This window comes from Phalangium opilio, unplaced genomic scaffold (assembly GCF_054372755.1).
Source record: "Phalangium opilio isolate 3A_F unplaced genomic scaffold, DU_Popi_V2 ptg000043l_1, whole genome shotgun sequence".
Classification (NCBI taxonomy): Eukaryota; Metazoa; Arthropoda; class Arachnida; order Opiliones; family Phalangiidae; genus Phalangium; species Phalangium opilio.
In genome coordinates, this window is record NW_028324167.1 from 2,687,857 (window position 1) to 2,707,419 (window position 19,563).

Below are 19,563 nucleotides of genomic sequence, written 5' to 3' on the forward strand. Positions count from 1 at the left end.
TGGTTTTAGTCAAACAAAATGAACAGTGTCTTCAACCACTCAATTTTTCTATTCGTTTGTGTTGGTGCAGGCTTCGACATTCCTTCGTCACTGGCGATTCGCTTCAGCGTTGGAGTTTACCTCTTGATAGTAGTGGTCTTCGTCAATTTGTTCAACGGAGTCTTGAAAGCCAATTTCTCGTCTCAGAAAATAGAGAACATTAACGGAATTCCCGATTTATTGAAAGTACCCGACGTCAACGTTTACATTTCTGGCTTTATAGAAGACAGTGTTGAACAATCGGTGGAGATTTTTAAATACTTAAATTTCATTTCCATAGTCCATTAATAAAATTTCAATTCTAACAGACTGACGATGACATGAAAACTCTCTGGGATCAGGGAGCAAAAAGCTTTCAAGCGGGATATTTACAGTCAGGAAAGCAAATATGGTTTGGAGATATACTTTTTTTACAGATGGGCTTGTTTATACTCTCGAAGGAGCAAAAGCTGAAACTATCGCGCCTTCATCTTGGTTCGGCCAACTACTTGGAACACCCGCTAGTGCTCCTAGTTAACAATGCAACAATGAATCCGAAAGCTCTAAAGAACATCAACCAAAGGTTCGTTAACTTTCTTAATGCAAGAACAGTCTACGTTTTTGTGCTACTTGAGTCTTCTTCCATAATTCTATACCTCAACTGGCGTTCACGCGCATTGAGTAATAACGCTGGAAAAATGCTAATTATTATACAACTACTCTCGAGCGCGAAATGGCGAGTTCAAGAGCTCCGTATTGCGTTACGTTATTGCTCGCGGAACCGATGCGTAGTTTAATGAAAATTTATAGCAGTTCCACTTCCAACTGCCGATTGATCCCATAGACCATTTTCATAGCACCCCTTAATTTTGACACCGCTAAACCAATCAATTGCTCATTTGGTAATACGCTGTCAATAAAGTCCAAATGAGAAGCGTGCAAATCACGAAACACGCTTAAAATGAGTGTTTTTGTTAAATGTTCATATCGCTACGCGCCCGTGAAATCCACCCGAATTCATTTAATAACTCGCGTATTTTATTCGAAATCGGTATAATTATCGTCAACTCTTCATAGTGTCACTTGAAATCTTTGGGGAATATCATTATTCAAGTCCCGGCCAAAAGTGTCGTGTGTACCTTGAAACTATCAAATAAAGTCAGCGTTAATCACGCGGACAAATTTTGCAAACTGATTTAAGTTACTGAATTGAAAAATTAAAGTATCTCACCATTTGGTGATTGCAGATTCCGGTCTTTCATGGAAACCGGTCAAATCACAGCATTTCACCGCGTGTTTGAGAGAGACTTTCATTTCGAATTGGAACCTCAACATTCGACGGCGGAGAATGAAGTACACGTACTCAAGTTCAACGACATTGAAGCCAAGTTCCGATTGTGGGCGGTAATGCTTGGAGTCGCTTCTTTCGTCTTCACCGTCGAGCTACTGACAAGATTCCAGTTTCGAGAACCACTGCACATCATTAAGCTTAAACGAAGATTGTAGGAATGAAAACCCTCGCAACGGAACTTTAAACCGGAAACTGATTTAAAACGATTTTGATCCGAACAAACACATGGCTAAGAGTCGGTTCAGACTAGTATGTATTTGCACAAAGCATAGGTATCTTCATGGTTAAATCACGCATCAAAATTGTACACCACCCGTAAGCGAAGATTTCAAATTTTAAGACTTGGAGCGAGGCCGCATTTGACCGAATTCAGTTTAGCATACACAATAGCAGACGACGGTCTAATAGAGCTACGCCGACTGAACGGCCAATCATGGCGAAAGTCTGATGCCTCGCGACTTCTGGCCACTTTCAAACTTTCACCTCGTCCACTTTTGGTGATACTACGCTAGGGCCTACTTCATTTATTGTCGTTCGCGGATGAAACCACGTTTATTTAATTAAGTGACACTTGGAAATCCCCATAAGCTAAAGTTACTATAATAGCGAGTAAAGAGCTAATGCAATCTTCGGCAAATACTCAACTGACCAAAGTTCTAAGTGAAACAAAATAGAAGTTCTTACAATACTTGTACCCGTAAACAAATTCTGTCAGCGAATGAAACTAGTCTTTTTCTAAATTTTTAAAAATAAGCATGACCTAGACACCTAGTGCGTTCCGATTAGGGAATCCAAAGTTAATAGTATATACTACTAAAATTACATAGAATATTGGAATTACTAATATTTTTGTAAAATCGCGATGACTCTTAAAACGAAAATACGCGAACGAATTTGTTCACGAGATATTTAAAATACTACATAGATATTTATTGATGTATTCTAAGATATAAATGGAAAATAAATAATTACTAAATGTATTTGTGTGAAATTAAATAATTCCTAAATGTACTTGTGGGAAAATAAATAATTCCTAAATGTATTTGTGGGAGAATAAATAATTACTAAATGTACTTGTGCGAAAATAAACAATTTGTAAATGTATTTGCGAGAAAATAAATAATTTCTAAACGTACTTGTTGGAAAATAAATAATTACTTTTACCTATATTATTTTTATTTGATTGTTAATGTTTCTTATTAGTCGTTCATTTGGATCTTAGACTAGATTGTCACTCGCATTGTTCTTTTGTTTTAGAAAAACAGGAGTTTTTTTATCGACAAATAAAATCGTCTGGATAAAAGTGAAATTAAATGTGTAATCGTGTTAGCCCGGGGTTTAACATGATAGATTAGCCGGGTTTCTGTTGGAAATCACGAAATTCGATATAGCTAATGAAGATCTTACATCTTTTGTCGGCCTCATCGCTTTGTCTAGGTACTTACCTCTAGCGTTTGTTTTGAAATTTCTTCGCACCTGCTCTGACAGCTCGATCTTTCGCGCAGATAGGATATCCGCAAAGTTGGCTGTTCTTTAATAACTGGGGCAACTAGAAAATTATGAAGCCAATATACTAACGTAGATAATAGTATGGACTGTGTTCAGATCTATGCAACATTGTACTAACAATAGTATTTGGACATAACGTTAACAAAGTTAATTTTGTCTGTTTTTCATCGAATAAAATGAAAATGTGGAAAAATATTTTTTGATAATTCGAGGCAAAGTGTAGTTCTGTAGCTAGTAAAGACAATTTTAACTCAATATTACCATAATTTTGGTTAATAATTGCACTTCAAAATGAATTTGATCCTAACTTAGCTAGACCAAAATGGATATATATACTAAGCCAAATCATCTCCACGGCACCGAGCTCAGTATCGTAAGCTTGGTGCAGGTAAATCCTGCTGCCTCGAAATCGAGGCTTTTACGGTCTGGAGTGGACCGAAAGATAATTACACACTTAGATTATGCCTACATTTAAGATTAATGGAATAGTCAGATTTCATTACATGGCCTCTTTTACAGGGTTGTTAGGGTCATACACATTTTGAACACATTAAAGAAAGTGAAAAAAACACGACATCTCCACATCGTAAAGCTTCACGGCGCCACAAATACTCGCATAGGTGCATGTCCAAGTCCTTGGTTTGAACACCTCCTCGACAAATACTTCTTTTCAATATAAAGTAATAGTCAATAATGTAGTACTAACGCGGCAATTATGCGGACATAATTCGATGCGGAACCTCCCTCCATGGCGTTCGCTTCTAGTCTATCATCCCATCCATTGTCCGTCAACTTTACGGCCTCGATGGTACTTCATTTTGCCAATTTTGGTTTCGTCTATCTCTACGACCTAACCCACACCCCCAATTTGGTATTCCTCCACCATAATTTAATCTATTGTCCTAATAGTTAGCTGCCACCTTTTCCAAAATATTCTCCTAATAGTTAGCTGCCACCTTTCCATAATTTTCTCCTACTAATTAGTTGCCACCTTTTCAAAAATATTCTCCTATTAATTAGTTGCCACCTTTTCCAAAATATTCTCTTAATAGTTAGCTGCCACCTTTTCCAAAACAATGGTTCCAATAATTCGTTGCCACCTTTTGCAAAACAATGGTTCCAATAATTCGTTGCCACCTTTTGCAAAACAATGGTTCCAATAATTCGTTGCCACCTTTTCCAAAATATTCTGCTATTAATTAGCTGCCACCTTTTCCAAAACAATGGTTCCAATAATTCGTTGCCACCTTTTCCAAAACAATGGTTCCAATAACTCGTTGCCACCTTTTCCAAAACAATGGTTCCAATAATTCGTTGCCACCTTTTCCAAAACAATGGTTCCAAAAATTCGTTGCCACCTTTTCCAAAACAATGGTTCCAATAATTCGTTGCCACCTTTCCAAAACAATGGGTCCAATAATTCGTTGCCACCTTTTGCAAAACAATGGTTCCAATAATTCGTTGCCACCTTTTCCAAATTATTCTGCTATTAATTAGCTGCCACCTTTTCCAAAACAATGGATCCAATAATTCGTTGCCACCTTTTCCAAAACAATGGTTCCAATAACTCGTTGCCACCTTCTCCAAAATATTCTGCTATTAATTAGCTGCCACCTTTTCCAAAACATTGGTTCCAATAATTCGTTGCCACCTTTTCCAAAACAATGGTTCCAATAATTCGTTGCCACCTTTTCCAAAACAATGGTTCCAATAATTCGTTGCCACCTTTTGCAAAACAATGGTTCCAATAATTCGTTGCCACCTTTTCCAAATTATTCTGCTATTAATTAGCTGCCACCTTTTCCAAAACAATGGATCCAATAATTCGTTGCCACCTTTTCCAAAACAATGGTTCCAATAACTCGTTGCCACCTTTTCCATAATTTTCTCCTATTAATTAGTTGCCACCTATTCAAAAATATTCTCCTATTAATTAGTTGCCACCTTTTCCAAAATATTCTCTTAATAGTTAGCTGCCACCATTTCCAAAACAATGGTTCCAATAATTCGTTGCCACCTTTTGCAAAACAATGGTTCCAATAATTCGTTGCCACCTTTTGCAAAACAATGGTTCCAATAATTCGTTGCCACCTTTTGCAAAACAATGGTTCCAATAATTCGTTGCCACCTTTTCCAAAATATTCTGCTATTAATTAGCTGCCACCTTTTCCAAAACAATGGTTCCAATAATTCGTTGCCACCTTTTCCAAAACAATGGTTCCAATAACTCGTTGCCACCTTTTCCAAAATATTCTGCTATTAATTAGCTGCCACCTTTTCCAAAACATTGGTTCCAATAATTCGTTGCCACCTTTTCCAAAACAATGGTTCCAATAATTCGTTGCCACCTTTTCCAAAACAATGGTTCCAATATTTCGTTGCCACCTTTTCCAAATTATTCTGCCATTAATTAGCTGCCACCTTTTCCAAAACAATGGATCCAATAATTCGTTGCCACCTTTTCCAAAATATTCTGCTATTAATTAGCTGCCACCTTTTCTAAAATATTCTCCTATTAATTAGCTGCCACCTTTTCCAAAATATTCTCCTATTCATTAACTGCCACCTTTTCTAAAACATTCTTAAATATGCTAAAAATGTGTATGACCCTAATAACCCTGAAATAAAAGAGACCATGTAATGAAATCTGACTATTCCATTAATCTTAAATGTAGGCATAATTAAAGTGTGTAATTAACTTTCGGTCCACTCCAGTGGACAGCAGGATTTACCTGCTCCAAGCTTAGGATACTGAGCTCGGTACCGTGCAGATGATTTGGCTTAGTATATATATCCATTTTGGTCTAGCTAAGTTAGGATCAAAACACATTTTGAAATGCAAAAATTAACCAAAATTATCGTAATATTGAGTTAAAATTGTCTTTACTGGCTACAGAATTACACTCTGCCTCGAATTATCAAAAAATATTCCCCACATTTTCATTTTATTCGATGGAAAACAGACAAAATTATCTTTGTCCAAATACTATTGTTAGTACAATGTTGCATAGATCTAAACACTGTCCATACTATTATCTACGTAACCATTTTAGCTGCATAATTTTCTAGTTGCCCCAGTTAATAAAGAACCCCCGCAAAGTTAATCACGCCCCGATGTCTCCTACTAAAGGGAGCATCAAACGCTTTCGAGTCATTCCGTTTGCTCAATTACTCGGGCCCTGATTGATACCTCTCCGAGTGACGATGACGTCACGGAGTGGTATTGTCCGTCTGTCACCGCGTTCGCAGTTGGCAAATCATAGTAAACGTGTATGCTATATCTGGAACGCGTTGCAATGAGATAGAATACATGTATTAAACCTAGAGTCACAACGTGGGATCTCGAGATCTACGTTTCGCGATACACTTTTTGTAATTTGGATGAATCTTTATCAAATACGGGTGGCGCCACCTATTTATCACTCAAAGAACTTTTTTATTACCATCTGCAGCTATTCTAGAGGGCCGGTAGGCCCTTCTAGATAAGAACCCACACCCTCCTGTAATGTTAAAGAAATAATTCACTGATTTTAGGCTTAGCGTCCCATAGAAAAAGCATGGGATTTTTGGTGGTCCACTCCATCGAATAACTCAGAAACTACTGCGAAGTTAAGGTTCGGAACACTTTTGAATTATCAAGCAACTATTGAATGTTGAACTTCTGAAGTTTGATTAAGAACAATTAAGTCTAAGTATTTTATTTTAATTAATTTATAAATCATGGTAAAACCGTTAAATATATTACACTGTTTGCATAGCATTTTATTCAGCCTTCATCGGGTTTGTGGCGCATAGGATAACGCGTCTGCCTATGGTGCAGAAGATTACATGTTCGAGTCCTGGAAAGCTCGTTGTTTATTTTTACAGATCTTTTATTCAACATAAATGAAATAATCCTACAAATACAATGTTTAGATAATTTTTTGTTACGAAGTACGGGCTTGTGGCGTAATGGATAACGCGTTTGCATTGGAGGCAAAACATTGCAGGTTCGAGTCTTGGAAAGCTCGTTGTCTATTTTTGATGAAGAATCTTAGTATATATAAGGGAAAATTCTTAAATAACAAACTTTCAATGAAATGTGCGCGTGCTGGCGCGTGGTTTAGACATAACCTTTTTTAAAATCTTTATAAAAAGGTCAACTAAACTTAATTGAGTCACTAACCGCCTCTTTATATGAAATAAGTTACCACCCGCCTACCAATTGTGAATTAATTTACCACTCCCCTGCCAAATGATTTAAAATTTTAATCTTTCCCATAAAATAATGAGAGGCACTTGGAGTGAGCCAATATGCTCATGAACATCTTACTGGAACATCGAATTAATGACGTTTGACAAGCATATAATTATTTTTATAATATATTAATACAAATTAAGGCTGAAGGAACAGATATTATATATAAAAGACTTGGTTTGCCCAAGCCTTAAAAACAAAACGATAAGAGTTTTTCCAGTTGTCTGAAGCGCAGATATTATTTTTTTCTATTGAATTTTAAAGACAATCCGTATTTTACTACTCTTTAGAATTTAATTCAATCACCTGATTTTACTGCTAATGGATTAGTTTCCTATAAATTAATTGAAATAAAAAATTACTTATCTCAGATTTTTCAACAATTCCATTTTCCTGAAACATTTTATCATTAATTTTTTTCTTTTCAATGGAGAACGTACTTTAATTTTCAAATAATTCTCTCATTAATAATGTATTTCATGCGGTCTTTTAGAATACAAAGGGGGGCTATTATCACTTTTCTAATACTTGATAAACGGGTTCGTTTCTTCTTTAAGCACAGTCACAATTATTGAACTGTGTATATCAGTACTTGTGGGAAAGATTTTAGAAGTGTTGGTTGAGTTGCTATTTAGTTGACAACATTATGAAAACTTGATGTGTTTAAAACCTTTTGAAAGGAAAATTCTCGGAAATTAAAAAAGAAATTGTCAATTTGATTAAATTTACACGATATCCCTCAAAATAATAAATTCATGATAAAATATTTCAGGAAAATGGAATTGTTGTTGAAAAATCTGAGATAAGTAATTTTTTATTTCAATTAATTTATAGGAAACTAATCCATTAGCAGTAAAATCAAGTGATTGAATTAAATTCTAAAGAGTAGTAAAATACGGATTGTCTTTAAAATTCAATAGAAAAAAATAATATCTGCGCTTCAGACAACTGGAAAAAACTCTTATCGTTTTGTTTTTAAGGCTTGGGCAAACCAAGTCTTTTTTATATTATATGTGTAACAAGCTGTCAAGAGAGTTTTTTAAACGTGTTAAATAAAATACGCGAGTTAAATAATAAAAAGTCTAGTCCTTTTTAATCTAATAAATAGATGAAATAAAAATCATAACTATGTTTCTGATTGCAAATAAGCGAGTAAACGTTGTAATTAATTTCGCTAGAGGCTCAGAGATGGCGCTGTCACGTTTTGATAAACGTCCTTAATAAAAACAATGTGTTTCGCGGTAAGCCAATTTGAATTGTAACTCTATCTCATTGTTCCATTATCGTCATTAGGGTTAAGATGTACGCGGCGATCGGTTATGGTTACGAGAAACGTCTAGCCTCCCAATGGCAAATAGGGCTTTCAATAAAGGTTCACGAAATGGCGGTTGCCTTTTGATGTTTGTGTCCGTCGCGTTTTTCTTGTCAAAGTTGTCTCTCTTAAAGCTATATAGATCTTATTTTAAATAAAAATGAAACATAACAAACCGCCTATTTAAAGGAAGAAAGAAATTAATGGAAAACAGGATAATTTTGGTTATAAGTAGGATTCTAAATCGGTAAATTACTATGGTAATTTACCCTGTAATTTACCAGGGTAACTGTAATTTACGATTTTCTCGGATAAATTACGAAAACTGTAATTGCCCTGGTCATTACCGTGCTTGTTAATTACTACGATGGTAATTTACCACCGAATTCTCATTTATTTCTCTTGGAAAAGGGTGTAAAAGCTCCATATTTGCAAAATGGGTAAGAAGAAGAAAGTGGGTATTGCTGTTGAAAGGTATTTTGAGCTGCAAACATCAATACGATACTATGCCGTCCAAATTAAAGCTATGTTCAAGTGATTTTTTCATTTACCTTATAAACGATCAATATAATTTATTTTTGAATTTTCATAAATTAACATGAACGGTAATTTACGCGGTAAATTACGGCGTAATCTTCCATTTTCTAAATTACGGTAATTTTCGAACCCTAGTTATGAGGCAAATGAATTTTCTATAATTACAAGTTGGATTGTCCTTTATAAGGATAGCGTGTTAGAATATTACCGATTCGTGATTTAATATTAACGTAAAGAATCTACACGTTTGTCACAGCGTTACTGAAAATCAAGCTACTTAAGTTAACACAATAAAATTACTTTTGCAAAAAAAAAAACTTGACCCATCTTTCCAGACGCGAAACTTCTAGTGTTGCTTGATTTTTTTAGCACTTCATTAAAAAAATATTCTCTTAATTTAAAGTACTTTCATTTAAATTTCTTTCGCGATTTTATACGCAATTTCCATTCCTCATCTTATTTCAACTTAATAATTAATGTTCTGTCACTTTCCCATTAAATTAACGAAGTTAACATTTTGAACCAAAATATGAGTAGGCCTAGTTCATATTTCTGAAGGATAAAATTAAGTACCAAAAATTTAACAGGTGGGTTAGCTATTAGATGAGGACCCTGTTGAACGTTCCGAGATAGTCTTTGATTCAAATGTGAAGTCTGCAATCACAAGTTAATAATACAACTTCAAGGTACAAAATGCAATGGAGAATATTATGTGTTTACGGAAAAGATTAATTAAAGAATGGAGCAATATTGGTCCGGGACGTTAACCAGAGTTCGACCAAGTCACCTACCTCAAAAATACACTGAAACTTTGCGCCATAACACAGCGAAAAATCTACTTACACGAAAAAATTGTCCCTAGATGATGCCACTAACTACTCCCTGACGTTAATACTACACTGTGAATAGCTTGATTTCGTGTCACCACTTCAGGAAATTTTATTAAAAGAAAGCAAATTAAATTATGAACTTTTAATTTTTTTCTACAGGCGCTCCCTCACGACATTAAATCTCAAAACGACGACAGAAGCTCTTTAGCCAATCAGGGAAGAGGAGGCAATTTGAGGTGTGTAAGGGCTTATTACACCAGGGATAAATGAGGTGAGCTGGATTGGAAATGATGACGGGCAACCTGCGGCACCGTAACTCTCCCAACATCCCTCGCGCACGCCCCTACCCTTTGGTAGGCGATTGTTAAGTACTGCCGCGTAGCTCCATTGTATTTGTAAGAGAACTAGACTCCAGCGTGGGAAATAAGGCGGTGGCACAGGGCAAATGACCAGTTTAAAAATTGCCTGGACCAGTTTAAAAATTAAATTGGAGGAAGGGGGTTAGTGGTTCACGTGACCACTAAGAAAATTCAATGGTAACTGAAGTCCAGACATTAATTCAAATATAGTATTTATCAATTTATTTAGTTTAGCAGACGACGTGACCTGGTCATTGGTCATGGACCAGTTTATTTAATCCAGGCCAGGAGGGGGGTGTCGCTGGCCAAATGTCCAGTTTAAAAAAATTCTTATTTCCCACCCTGCTAGACCCTATTTTTACGATTCGGTACTGTGCAACCCTAAACGCTGAGGATGCTGGGAGAACTACGTGCTGTTCCGTAGGTGGGGATACAGAGGCACCGTTATAGGAATAGGGGGTGCCACTCCATCCCTTTATCCTTCATGAATGCACGGATATATGAACTGTCATCCTTCTCTTATTATTACCTTCTGTAGTTTTGATTCTTTCAGTGAAACGTCTCATCTCGAACTATTGTTGCTAACAAAAGTCCGTCCCTTGGAGGTGTATTATTTTTACCTTTTGGTTCAGCCAAGAAGTGATATCTAGTTTACTAGGGAGAAGGTATAAATTCGCCGCCACATTTCTAGCTCCTTATCTCCTGCAGTCCATACAAACGTAGCCTGTCCGGACGGAGTTAATCACCGCTGCCTCTAAATTACAACCAGACCAGCATCTCATTGGTTCTTGAAAACTCACGTCAGCGCGACGCGAATGAAGCAAATTACTTCTATCTGTCCGACTGAGGAGAGTGTAGCGAAATAGCCCGACCCTCACCTTTTACGCCCCCTCACCCTTGCATTTTGAAAGGGGCACTGCAGAAACCAATACTTAGGCATCTTATGCCTTCTCCCTAATAAAATAGATACCGCTTCTTGGTTCATCTATCGAATGGAGAAAACCACACAGAGACTCTTCTCGAATAACTAACCCACACTGACAGAATGAAGCAGCAAGTTGTAGGGAAAATGGGGTAAGGTTTATAATACAGCATGCGGAAAACAGTCTTTTTTGGGGGTTTAATTAACGCTTACGCCAAGGAGAGCGGCCAAGTTGACACGAAAGACAACCCCAATTTCATTTATCGCATGCCGAATGGCCCGGAGCGCAACAGTCTGTATTCCCTAGCATGCACTCTAGTACCTTAATGAAGTTACAACATTTTAACCCAGAGTATTGTCGATGTTTGTTTGCGGCAAGTTTTAACCATGAAGTTTACTTTCTATTTTTATATCAATATCCTTTTGAAATTAATTTATCTGTTTTAAATCTCTGGTCCCAGATAATAGAAACATCTTTTTTATGAGGCATTTGTGACGAGGATCATAAATGTTGCCAGCTATGCCTGGAAAAATGGTTTTAACTCATGTTACATATTGTACATGGATAAAGAGAATATTTTCACGCCTTCGGAAATTGATACAAGATATTCCTAAGCATAATATCGTTATGTATTATAATATGAATAAGAATGACATTCCATTCTTCACGTTGCTATATTTCTGCTAAAACAAACAGTTAGTTTTTCTTTGCAACACAATTGTTTGACAAGTTGGGAAAGCAGAATGAACCTCTCCGAGTCGAGACGAGACGAGGGCTATCTACCCACTTAAGAGTTTTTTGATAAAAGATTAAATAAATATAATTGAATTTAATTTTTGTAATCGTCAGTATTTTACCTTAATTATAGTTAAGTCGTTTTAAGAAACTTTATTTCTAAAATAATTTTAAACATAGCTATTGTTGACGTTTGAATTCGAGCCTATGCCTATTTAATTCTTGGATATTTAGAGTATAAAAGGCGATTTATTCACAATGAACGATAATTAAAGCCGCAATTGAGTGAACCTCTGGCGGAAGCCTTGCCATCAGAAGGCTAGACGCTTCTCGTAACCCTAGCCGATTGCCGCGTACGAAGATTACGGAGTAGAAGCCAATATTACTTTCTGTTTTTAACTCTCCGAGTGACGTATGTCACGGAGCGGTAATACACTGGCCGTGTCTGTCTGTCTGTCTGTGTGTCTGTCTGTCAGACCCCACGTGACCGCGTTCGCAGTTTACAAATCGGAGCAAACAAATACCCGATTTCCGGAACGCGTTCGCGGTTCACGGAAATTTGGCCATTCATCTACCAACACCAGTCTCTACTAACTGGCTTCTAAGGACCACAATCTGCTAGTCTTTGTCCATCTCACATGGACGCTAGCCTGTACTTGCTGGCTTCCAATTTCACCTTGACACCAGCTTCTATGCACGACCATCTTCTGTTCTTCGTCAATCCCACATTGACACCAGCTTCTATGCCCCACCATTTTCAGGTCTTTGTCCATTCCGGCTTCTTCTCCATCGTTATCGTTTGGTTTTAAGATATACGCGGCGATCGGCTAGGGTTACGAGAAACGTCTAGCCTCCCAATGGCAGGGCTTCCCAGGGGCGTCGATCATGTGGGGGCAGTGGGGGCCTGAACCCCCACGGGGAAAAATGAGAGGGGGCTCAGCCCCCTCTGGGAAGGTGCGTTTAATTTGGGTGCCACTGTGAGTCGGCCGAGACTGGTCCCCCACGCTCACTCTTTTTACCATATAAGGAAAATATAAATGGCCTTTTGTTGTTGAAATAATTGAGTTATTTTAGTCTATTTCACTATTTACGATTAGGTCTGTATTTATATCAATATAGAATATGTATACTAAATTCCTCATAAACATTTTCTACTATATATGGAAGTAGCAAGATTATATTCAGAACGGAGGTGCGGAAATGTTTTCAGGCTGAATGTTTTAATACCAACCACTTGGCATCGCTTAGAAACGCCAATGAGTGACTGCAGATTGGTTGGAGCGACCGAATTCTCTTGGAGTCTTGTGCTGAATCAAACGGACTCTTTTTATATTGCAGGGAGCCCAGCGGTCCTATTATCTATAAAATACTATATATTTGAACCTGTCCCATATTATGTTATTATTTCATGATAGGTCCTATTATATCCTATACTATTGACTTAGTTTTATATCCTATACTCTTGACTTAGTCCTATATCCTATACTCTTGACTTAGTTTTATATCCTATACTCTTGACTTAGTCCTATTTCCTATACTCTTGACTTAGTCCTATATCCTATACTCTTGACTTAGTCCTATATCCTATACTCTTGACTTAGTCCTATTTCCTATACTCTTGACTTAGTCCTATATCCTATACTCTTGACTTAGTCCTATATCCTATACTCTTGACTTAGTCCTATATCCTATACCAGGGATGGCCAACCTTTATTCACGGTGGGCCAAATTCAAAATTAGAGACCATCAAGTGGGCCACACAATCAAAATTCACCTTTTTTCATTTATTTGAAAAATTTTACTATTGTTTTTACCAGTTTTAGTGCGAAACCTGACATTTCTTTTGTTTAATTATCTCATCAATATTAAAATCCAGTTTAGAAGTTGAAATACTCAGGCAATTTTCAAGATGACTATCCGACAATCAATTGCTACCCTTGCTTTCATTCTTGAAAACACTAGCTCACAAATGTATGTGCTACCAAACAGTGAGCTCATGAAAAGAGCGTTTTCGCGAATTTCTGAATATTTTTCCTTAGTTACACACGTTTTGTAGAACTCAATGAGCTCCGTTTTGTTGAATTTTTCTTTCAGTGGTGAATCACATTGAATGTCAATAATTTCCATTTGTAGAATGTGTGGTACAGATTCAACATCCTGAGAAAACGGACGTGAAAAGATATCGAGAAATAGTTTGTTTTCTCTGAAATCCTGAAATCGAAGTGCAAATTCTTCTCTAAGCCTCGATACTAATTTTGGGTATTTCTGGGGGGGTATTGACGCGCTTCAGACCCGATAATGTGGGAAACTGAATGTAATTTTTGACTTTCAACGGATTTTCCCACATCTGCGTTAAACTTCAAGAGACGTGATATTTTCGAACATAGAACTGATTTGTTGGTTATTGCCTTGCATACGCGAGTTAAGCTCACTTAGATGTGTTGCCATGTCAACTAGAAAGGCAAAATCACAAGTCCATTTTTCATCATTAAATTCAGCCACTCCCTTTCCTTTCTCTTCCATAAAAATTTTGACCTCATCTTTAAGGCCAAAGGCTTGTTTAAGCATACTTCTTCGACTTTAGCCATCTAACTTCGCAATAATACACGACATATTCATGTTAAGAATCGCATTCGTGAAGGAATTCCTTGAACTGTCTATGATTATATTATGTCACAATACAGATTCTCATTCATCCTATGGTGGGCCATCAGAACTTATAGGTGGGCCCGTAGAATTACCTTGGCTTGCCATTAATACCATTAAATTGTTCACTCAGCTGGGGCCAAATTAGAGAACCGGGCGGGCCACAAGTGGCCCGCGGGCCCGTAGTTGGACATCACTGTCCTATACTCTTGACTTAGTCCTATATCCTATACTCTTGACTTAGTCCTATATCCTATACTCTTGACTTAGTCCTATATCCTATACTCTTGACTTAGTCCTATATCCTATACTCTTGACTTAGTCCTATATCCTATACTCTTGACTTAGTCCTATATCCTATACTCTTGACTTAGTCCAATATCCTATACTCTTGACTTAGTCCTATATCCTATACTCTTGACTTAGTCCTATATCCTATACTCTTGACTTAGTTTTATATCCTATACTCTTGACTTAGTCCTATATCCTATACTCTTGACTTAGTCCTATATCCTATACTCTTGACTTAGTCCTATATCCTATACTCTTGACTTAGTCCTATATCCTATACTCTTGACTTAGTCCTATATCCTATACTCTTGACTTAGTCCTATATCCTATACTCTTGACTTAGTCCTATACTCTTGACTTAGTCCTATACTCTTGACTTAGTCCTATATCCTATACTCTTGACTTAGTCCTATACTCTTGACTTAGTCCTATATCCTATACTCTTGACTTAGTCAAAGTTTTCGTATAGTTAAATGCCAAATTTGTCAAAATTTAGATCTTTCATCGAGATAAAATTTAAAGACAGCGAAATTGCGGTGCTCGCTTCCCTCGCTCTGGAATTTTTACACATTAAGTTTTTTTTTCGAAGTAAAATCTGATTATTTTTTGTTGAGACTTTTCTACACAGTTTAGAACTAAAATAGGTTTACATATGAGGATTTTTAGTACTATATTTCCCATAAAACACCCTTTTTCTACTATAAATCCTATATTTCATATTTTCCTATAAAGAATAAAAAAATTTTGGCTTAGCTCCCTGGTGTTGCCTTAGGCCCCAGCCCCCCCTGGGAAAAAATTATGATCGACGCCCCTGGGGCTTCCACCATCGGTTCACGCGAATGCGTTTTTATCTATTATTATAATGGAAACGAATCGTATATATACCCCAAAATTTGAAGAAAGCGGGCAAGAGGGGTACCCTTCACTTTAAACGTCAATATTAGCAAAGTTTCGAAAGATAATAGGAACAACTTTATTTTAAACGATTTAACTAATTTTAAAGTTATTTACTGGCGATTAAAATAATTAATATCATTTATATTTAATTAATTATTTAAGATAAACTTATTTCTATGTAATGACACAAGTGAGAGTTTATATAGAACGAGTAATGAAGATTGCATCCGAATCGAAACACTACACGCATATCAAAGTTAATAAAAAGCGAGTAGGATGATAAGATCTCTTACAAAACGATAACATTTCCTTTTTGCAGAATATTAAATGGAAATATTCTAAATATTTTTCGGAATTACGATTCTTGAAGAAGTTGTGTAGCTATAAAGCTCTGTTTCATCTCAATATTCCAAGAACATCTTTTGATATTAACATTTCAAATTTGGTGTTTACTCTTTAATTCAGCTTTACTACATTTATATACGTATAGTGTAAACGCATTTTTTATATTCATTAGAAGATAATATGGTTGTTAATTCTTCATCTATCCACAATTGTTGAAACGATTGGGTCTGTGAAATAAGATACCCTAGATTTAAACTAGAAATGACCTTGTTTCGCCTCCTCTTATAGGAGGTGTTAACGGTTCAGAGTGAGCCGAAAGTTAAATACACCCGTCAGTGATACATTTTAGGTCCTCGTTAAAATTATTGAGGATTCAAAGGAAATTGTTAAACGCTTAAGCCTTTGCTGAAGACCTTGGCAATATTTCGCCAATTTGAACTATGTGTTACCGGTTTTTCTCATTGGCTGGTGGACCTGTGTTTAAAAGTAAATTCGGCTCGGCTCGGAGAGGTTTATTTTGGTTTCCCAACTTGTTTTTTGAACGCGGTGACAAACAGAAACTTTCAGTGTAATACCTCTCCGTAACGTCATAGTCACACATGGGGTAAATAGTTGTTGTGTCTAAGTAAACACAACTATCAATACTGTATTTCATCACACTTATCGCTGTTATATTCCTTTTGATTATATTTCACAAAAAAACAATGAAGCTAGGCCTATATAAGTATTATAAAAGGTATCTTTGTTTGTTTCTTCTTTATGCACACTCACAATTCCTTAATTTTCCAAATTAATTAACTAAATTGTATCAATCAGTAACACCATAAGTTCATAAGATATGTTCGTTCCATAAGTGTCACTGCAGGTCACTGAGAGTGGTCACAAGTGACGTAGCGGTGAAACAACACAGATTCTCGAAACTGGCGCCTGATGAGGCGCTGTCAAAGGCTTAGATATAATAGCAGTGACTTTTAGATTTTGCAGTTCAAATACTTTTTGAAAATAACGAGACCGTTAAGACATAATTATTTTTAGTTAAGTTGTCACACCGGGACCTTCTTTACCGGGCGAAGTCAGCAAACGCCAATTGCGAGCTTCAGTTCTTTTGCACAAGATGGCGACACCAATATCACGCAGTCGAACGGCTGGCTGTGTTTGCACCTTACATTAAATTTTCAAAATATTTTCGATTTTCAGATATCAATTTCGAACCTGGACCTTTGTCAGCAAACGCCAATTGCGAGCTTCAGTTCTTTTGCACAAGATGGCGACACCAATATCACGCAGTCGAACGGCTGGCTGTGTTTGCACCTTACATTAAATTTTCAAAATATTTTCGATTTTCAGATATCAATTTCGAACCTGGACCTTTGTCAGCAAACGCCAATTGCGAGCTTCAGCCTTTTTGCACCAGATGGCGACATCAATATCACGCAGTAGAACGGCTGGCTGTGTTTGCACCTTACATTAAATTTTCAAAATATTTTCGATTTTCAGATATCAATTTCGAACCTGGACCTTTGTCAGCAAACGCCAATGCGAGCTTCAGCCTTTTTGCACCAGATGGCGACACCAATATCACGCAGTAGTACGGCAGGCTGTGTTTGCACCTTACATTAAATTTTCAAAATGTTTTCGACTTTCAAATATGAAAACTAACTTCCTGGACACTCTATTTTCACAGTTGCTAATTTTTCAAAACTATCAAAAACCGGATGTTAGTCGAAATTACATTGCTGCCACAAGATAGGCAAAATTTTGAAAATTTCTTGGGATTGCACTTAACCCAAAGAAGGGATTCTTAAACAAAATTTCCAAGAGTTCATTTGTTAATATTCTTTAAAACAAAATACTTTAAGTACATCATTCCGTAACTTTAACCTAATCATTGACCAAAACGGACCGAGGGGTACCGTAATTTTAACCCATAATTTTTGTATGTGAACCCCAATGCACCGTATTGCCCGGGGCGTATAATTCCTTTTGGTAAATCCACGTAAAAATCTTCCTAAAAATGTCAAATTAATTTTTGTATTTCATAAAATCAATGTTTGCTTTAAAATGTTTCATCTATTACGAATTTCAAATTAACGCATTTCTTTTCTTCATTTGCCTTTGGCGATTAAAATGATATTCCCGTTTATGTTTTCAAAGATTTAATTCCCACCCCCAAAGGTGGGTCCTCCTTGCAAGGTGCGTCCAGGGGAAGGGTGGTTAAGGCCCCGTACTCGAGGAAATGGAAGTTTAATGCTAATTTAAATGACGGCGACAAAACATTTAAAAAACATTGATTAAATTATAGTAGCCCTTTTTTTCTGGGTTGCATCTCATTTCTCTGATGTCTGTAATAAAAGACCATTTTACCACCTCATTACCATAGTATAAATATTCGATTAAAATATGTTGTAACTCCGTTTTTAAAAAGGAAACGTTCAGGTAACATAACAGATTATACCTTAAATCGGAGCCTCCGAAATGAACTAGAGAATGAAAACGAGAATATTTTTTAACCAATTTAGTTCGCCGTGGTTTTACGCTTGGGGGCGCTTATATTACCGTAAAATAAACAAATTTCAACGCCGTGACCCTGTCGACTGCTTAAGTATTTGGGCCAACGTCGCGGATTGTATACGTTTTAATTACTCTTCCTGAATTAATTTAATTGAAATAATTTATTTTGTTGTCATCAATACAATCTAACCGAAAGATTCAATAAAAAGTGAATAGCCCCAAAAACATTTACGTTAATTTTAGGATTAAACTTTTTTTTATCATAAAACTTTTATGACTGACCCCTAAAATATCAACGATAATTTAAGGAAGACCCCTGTCACAATGGTAATATAAGCGTCATCTCGTACACATATATGGTGAAAATATTTTCCTTAACATAATAGATATTTCCCCACATAAAATTTGACATGCATGGGCCTAGTTCATTTCGGAGGCTCCGGTCGGATTTACCATCGATTCGATATGATGCGACTCGGCTCTTCGCTGTCTAACAAGATCGGGGCCCGTTCATCCCCACAATATACCTATGGGAGTACTCCCAACCTATGTTAGCGGTGCTGGGTGCGGCTTCGCGCCACCCCTATAAACAATGCAATGATACCTTACATGTTTATAAATACTACGCAGTATTTATTAATTTTCTTCCTGAAAGTGAAGGTAAGAGATAGTACGACTAATATGTACACCACCAATAAGAGAAAAAACTAAAAATTATGTTCATATCAAAATTTACTTGCGTGTTTAGCAGTCTAGTGGTTTTTTTACTGTAACTTAACTGAAGGTTTAGAATGTTTAACTGAAACACATGCTTTATTTGGAGATTCAGTTGGGAATGGGCAGTGAGAAACACTAGATTATAATAGAAACTAATGCCGTGAAATAAACTAAATTATAAGAAGTAGTTAATTGCCATTAAAGTTTGTTCTACACATTATAAAACTGAAAATTATTAAACTGAAAATTTTACCGAGACCTCGTTACCTGACAGTCTTCTGATGGAAAAGATCCGTAGCCCACGGCACGCTCCATGGAGCCCCAGACTTATAATAGATCATTCCG